At 41.3% G+C, this 6,495-nt stretch overlaps 1 protein-coding gene across 5 annotated transcripts in view; it reads right to left on the reverse strand.

Annotated features, from left to right (window-relative positions):
- The window catches only part of csnk1g2b (casein kinase 1, gamma 2b), a 90,307-nt gene extending 88,428 nt beyond the window's left edge, over positions 1–1,879 (reverse strand). For 3 of the 5 annotated variants that reach the window (XM_061883520.1, XM_061883517.1, XM_061883516.1), the window contains exon 1: positions 1,699–1,879. The gene's annotated coding sequence lies outside the window, so the exon portion shown is untranslated. The remainder of the gene's footprint in view (positions 1–1,698) is intronic. The other 2 variants (XM_061883519.1, XM_061883518.1) reach the window with 2 other exon arrangements.
- Positions 1,880–6,495: the final 4,616 nt, after the last annotated feature.

Here is a 6,495-nt window from a genome sequence, read left to right on the forward strand (position 1 = left end):
GGCTATGTTAGCTGCTAACGTAGCCGTACCAAAAAAAAAAGGTGCGGATCTGGTAACAAATGAAGGAAGACTTAATTCCCAATAAAAACAGCAGGGTTTCCATCGTCTGGCGGTGGTTCGGCTTCAAGTGGGAACATGTCGAACAGACAACTGTAATTTGTCAAGTGTGGGGGGGAAGCGTTGCTATAAAAAGTAGTATTACTGCTAATATAAAGCATCATTTGAAAAGTCACCTGCTTACTCCGCATGTCAACATCTCCGTTCGTTGCCACACGCCCACACCATCAAAATGCCGAGGCAAACATTTAAAGATCAACACCGTATGAAAAAAATTTTGATTTCTTTAGTTGTGATTTCCTGCATGAAAGTTTAAAAGTAGCATTTATCAATGCAGTATGAGGAAGAATGTTTTAATGTAGACATATAGCATCATCATACTGCTGTGAGTATATGTATCATGTGCTAATTCAAGGCTAAGGCAAAATATTAAGATATATATTGTGTATCGCGATATGGCCTAAAAATATTAAGATATTAACAAAAAGGCCATATCGCCCAGCCCTAATTCACTGTTCTTTTACAGAGACCAGGAAATTGGATAACATTGCTTTGGTATAAAAATGGGTAGGTTTAACTAAGCTCTGCTTCTTCCTACTCCTTTTCGGACGTGTTGTAGTGAAACAATTAGAATCGTGTGATGCATTACATTTTATTGAATGCATGTTCCAAATAAACTGAAACTGAAGTGAACTGAATTAAAATTGGCTCCTGATCGCGGTGTAAATTGAGTGCCTTTCGTGGCTTGTTAAGGCTCGCTAACACCGCTAGCTGGCTAGCTCGCCGTGTGTTTGGCAGCTGTCATTTAATCAATCTCACATGATATATTTCCTGAAATGTAAGATAAAGTTTGTAGATGTTTTCACGGGACGGCGTGGGAATTGAACTGTGAAGCAAAAAAAAAAATCGATGGATTTATTCCAAAATGCTAACATGCCACAAAGCTAGTTGGCAGGACAAGGCCAGGTACTTCCAAGACATCCTGGCGTTATTTAGCAGCTTAGCGCCACAGCTATCATTCGTCCACAGAAAAGCGTGAATATGTCACAAAAATATATTCGTCGTCGGATAGCTCCTAACTAAAAGTGGGGCGCTCACTTACCGCCATGTTATTCAAAGTGGTTGTCGTACGTGAAGCTAACCTAGCTAGCACGTAAAAAACAGCGCTCCTCTTTGGCCCTACGCCTATTAAAGCAGCTCATGTTAGCCGGCGCTAATATAACAACACTATTTAAAGAACAATTACAGGAAAAGGGTGAAGAAAAGCACAAAGTATTCATTGACTGACAACCGTGAAGCTACAAAAATGTGGTTAGTAAGTGGCTAATAACAAATGAATAACACTCTCACAGCCAAGGCTGTGTTCGCTACTCACTTTTACTTGGATCCATCCGCGTTTTAGTCTGAAAGTTTAATTAGGTGTGAATGTATGAATGTATTAATGTATGAATGTATTAATGGCTCTACTAATCCGAACAAGCGAGCCAGGGCTCCCATAGCTCGGATGCTAACATTAGCGGTTGGGGGCAAACTAGCACACGAAACCGAGCGAGAAGCTTCATGTACCGCGCATTGCTTTCTTCGAGGAACAACACACGGGAATAAGCTTTTTTACGCCCGGAGGAAAGCGTGTGGAATTACCTTTAGACTTAAGCTATCGACAGGCTGTCGAAGTCATGGTTCTTCGTAGGTGGGAATCGTTTATTTTTCCCCCCCCTCTTGTCCTCCAGTTGCTGTGATGTCTCTTTAAGCCTCCCAGACTGCTCGATACCCTGACACAGCGTCACACTGCCTCACGCCACTACTACGTAGAAAACACGGCGCAACTTGTTTCCTGAATACGGTGAGCAAAGTGCGTACCTACCGCACTTTTGTCTAATAGAATAGAATAGAATAAAATAGAAAGTACTTTATTGATCCCTGGGGGAAATTCGGCACCACAGTTCGCTCACAATAAACAATAATAGTAATAAATAATATAATATCCATCCATTTTCTACCGCTTATTCCCTTTTGGGGTCGCAGGGGGCGCTGGCGCCTATCTCAGCTACAATCGGGCGGAAGGCGGGGTACACCCTGGACAAGTCGCCACCTCATCGCAGGGCCAACACAGATAGACAGACAACATTCACACTCACATTCACACACTAGGGCCAATTTAGTGTTGCCAATCAACCTATCCCCAGGTGCATGTCTTTGGAAGTGGGAGGAAGCCGCAGTACCCGGAGGGAACCCACGCATTCACGGGGAGAACATGCAAACTCCACACAGAAAGATCCCGAGCCTGGATTTGAACCCAGGACTGCAGGACCTTCGTATTGTGAGCCAGACGCACTAACCCCTCTGCCAACATATATTATATATATAATATATAATATATGAATAATATAAATATATTCCTCATATATTCTACATTTAAAGGCCTACTGAAACCCACTACTACCCACCACACAGTCTGATAGTTTATATATCAATGATTAAATATTAACATTGCAACACATGCCAATACGGCCTTTTTAGTTTACTAAATTACAATTTTAAATTTCCCGCGAGTTTCGTCTCATGTACGCAAGACGTCACAGGTTTTTAGGAAGTATGAGCGCTGCACACACACACAGCTAAAAGTCGTCTGCTTTAACGGCATAATTATACAGTATTTTGGACATCTGTGTTGCTGAATCTTTTGCAATTTGTTCAATTAATATTGGAGAAGTCACAGTAGAAAGATGGAGTTGGGAAGCTTTAGCCTTTAGCCACACAAACACACGGTGATTCCTTGTTTAAAATTCCTGGAGGTGAAACTATGGATCAGAGCGCGGTCAAGCCAACATGGATCCCTACCAAATTTCAACCAGCAGGTTTCGGTGAGAAAATTGTGGTTAAAAAGTCAGTTCTTACCGGAGAAAAGCTGAGCTTATGCCGTCCATAGCTGCCGTCGACTCCCCTGAGACATTGACACCCGTGGACACACCCTTCGGACTATCAGGTACTATTTAACTCACTAAAACACTAGCAACACAATAGAAAGATAATGGATTTCCCAGAATTAACCTAGTAAATGTTTCTAAAAACATCTAAATCCGGCCCAATGCAATCGTGTTTTTTTTTTTGTACTTTTTTTTGTGTTTTTTTTCTAGTCCATCGCTATCAATATCCTCAAACACGAATCTTTCATCCTCGCTCAAATTAATGGGGAAATTGTCTTTTTCTCGGTCAGAATAGCGCTTTTTGTTGGAGGCTCCCATTAAAAACAATGTGAATATGTGAGGAGCCATCACACGGGTGACGTCATCGTCTGCGACTTCCGGTAGAGGCAGGGCTTTTCTCTTAGCACCTAAAGTTGCGAACATTATCGTGGAGGTTCTCTACTAAATCCTTTCAGCAAAAATATGGCAATATCGCGAAATGATCAAGTATGACACATAGAATGGACCTGCTATCCCCGTTTAAATAAGTAAATCTCATTTCTGTAGGCCTTTAAGTGCAGTCAAGAAGGAACATACAGTGGGGCAAAAAAGTATTTAGTCAGCCACCGATTGTGCAAGTTCTCCCACTTAAAATGATGACAGAGGTCTGTAATTTTCATCGTAGGTACACTTCAACTGTGAGAGACCGAATGTGAAAAAAAATACCCAGGAATTCACATTGTAGGAATTTTAAAGTATTTATTTGTAAATTATGGTGGAAAATAAGTATTTGGTCAACCATTCAAAGCTCTCACTGATGGAAGGAGGTTTTGGCTCAAAATCTCACGATACATGGCTCCATTCATTCCTCCCTTAACACGGATCAATCGTCCTGTCCCCTTAGCAGAAAAACAGCCCCAAAGCATGATGTTTCCGACCCCATGCTTCACAGTAGGTGTGGTGTTCTTGGGACGCAACTCAGTATTCTTCCTCCAAACACGACGAGTTGAGTTTACACCAAAACGTTCTATTTTGGTTTCATCTAACCACATGACATTCTCCCAATCATCTGCTGTATCATCCATGTATCCATTTTGGTATAAACTCAACTCAGGGAGTCAAGGGGAGAACATGCAAACTCCACAGAGGAAGATCCCGAGGATTGAACCCAGGACTACTCAGGACCTTTGTATTGTGAGGCAGATGCACTAACCCCTGTCGCACCGTGCTGCCCCACAAGTTAATCATCAGAGTATATACATTGAATTATTTACATTATTCAGGTTATTACTATGATGCTGTGTTCCATTTATTCAACACATAAACCTTAGGCTTAGGTCAGGCTGATTACAAAAATAATTACTCGTCAAATATACTGCAATAGAAGGAACTGATTAAAATACATAAACTTACAATTACGCAGTGCTAAAATTAATAAACACTAACTAAATTAATCCATGCGAAACATGTATATGTTTCTGTATAATTCGCGTACTCGCGGTCCCACTGATACATACGCCAGGTGTGCAGAGTTGACAAAGGTTTAATGGTTTTTCCACAAGCTCATCAGACAAAACGTTCTTTCTGGACTTTTCAATTTCTCCCATACTCCTCTCCCTCCTGCACTCGGCCGCTCACTGTTAAAGACAACAGATCATTGGATTAATACGTACCACCTGTGAAATCTAATCACCTGCCAGCTGTGTTTCGCAGTCAGCCCTATCCGATGGTGCTCGTCCTCAGCACCATAGACAGAGGTGGTGACCTTTGCTCCTGCACGCGCGCTGGCCACACCTCTCTCCACAGTTTCTTAAATAAACTGTCAACAAAATTAAAGTGCAAATTAAAATACAGCTCCACCATCTAAGTCATAATTTTTGTGCCTAAGAAACTTTTCAAATACTTTAGCTCAAGACTTCTTCTGTTTGTTTGAGATTGTCATTACTGCCACAGTTGGTGGGAAAGTGTATTACAACTAAGTACGGCTGGGGCCCATACGGTCCGCAGCCGAGAAACGGGTATTTTTTGCAGCCCTGTAGGTTAAAGGGGAACTACACTTTTTTTGGGGAATTGTGCTTATCGTCCACAATCATTATGAAAGACATGACGATGGATGTTGTTTTATTTTTTTGCATTCTAGATGCAAACAAAAGTCTGCTTACCCTTAAATACCCAAACACTTCCATTGAGGTTTTATGTACATGATGTAAGTATATATGTAATGTAGTAACATGCAAATTTATAATAACATTTAAATGTACGTATTTTGATCATTAATTTCAAAAAGGCATTACGTTTCATTTTTTTTTCTTCATTACTGATTATTACCACACTGCAGACTTTATGAGAGCCAACTAACAAAACAAAACATCATTTACTGTATATGATCTGCTGTCATTAGGATTCCGACTGCGGGGATGTTCATATGTTCTCATTTAGATGAAAAATGAATTATATTCCCCGTGAAGAAAAGGGGGCGCAAGAGTCTTTTTGTGTCATCCTCACCAGTTTCGGGTCCTAAATGGCTGACAAGGTCGGAATACCTACTCAGATGTCTCATGTCCAGGTGAGATGTATGATTTATGACCTAGCATTCCGCCCGAATGCACCTGAGATTGGCTCCAGCGACCCCCCGCGACCCTGAATGGGACAAGCGGTAGAAAATGGATGGATGGAATAAAGTTACAGGGAATAGGGAAGCGAGGAAGCAACAGACCACTTGATGATGTAACCATTGGCACATAAGCTTGTGATCACTGCACCAATATAAATAGTTTTTCTGCGTTTGCGCTTATAACAATATCGTTAATACTTGGTTACTATTCAAGCCACAAAATGTAAATGGAATATTTTGGGCGCTTTTTGAATGTTTTTTTATTGGATGTTGTGGGCGGAATACAGGAGTTCCCATTGGTAAGCCGACTTTTATTTACAAATTAGAATGCAATTTAAAAAAAAAAAAAGCATCCATTCGTCGTCATGTTTTTCATTTGAAAAATTGCAACAAAAAAAAGTGAAGTTCCCATTTAAGGAATGCCTAAGAGTATGTTTAAGAAATACAGTCTAACATGACACAATTGTTGAATATTGATGAATTATATTGTTCTAAACTCTCCATAAACATCACAATTATATTTGACATATTACAAAGTACTATTTTACTTGTAGTCTACATGCAACACTGCCAAGAAAGCAATTCTTGTGTGATACATTCCATCCATCCATCCATCCATCTTCCTTTGCTTATCCGAGGTCGGGTCGCAGGGGCAGCAGCTTAAGCAGGGAAGCCTAGACTTCCCTCTCCCCAGCTGCTTGGTCCAGCTCTTCCCGGGGGATCCCGAGGCGTTCCCAAGCCAGGCGGGAGACATACTCTACTCAACGTGTCCTGGGTCTTCCCTGTGGCCTCCTATCGTTCGGATGTGCATCCTGACCAGATGCCTAAACCACCTCATATGGCTAATCTCGATGTGGAGGATGTGCTCTTGTCCTTTCGGTCATAACCCAAAGCTCATGACCATAGGTATAGGGATGG

This window comes from Nerophis ophidion, linkage group LG22, assembly GCF_033978795.1.
Source record: "Nerophis ophidion isolate RoL-2023_Sa linkage group LG22, RoL_Noph_v1.0, whole genome shotgun sequence".
Lineage (NCBI taxonomy): Eukaryota > Metazoa > Chordata > Actinopteri > Syngnathiformes > Syngnathidae > Nerophis > Nerophis ophidion.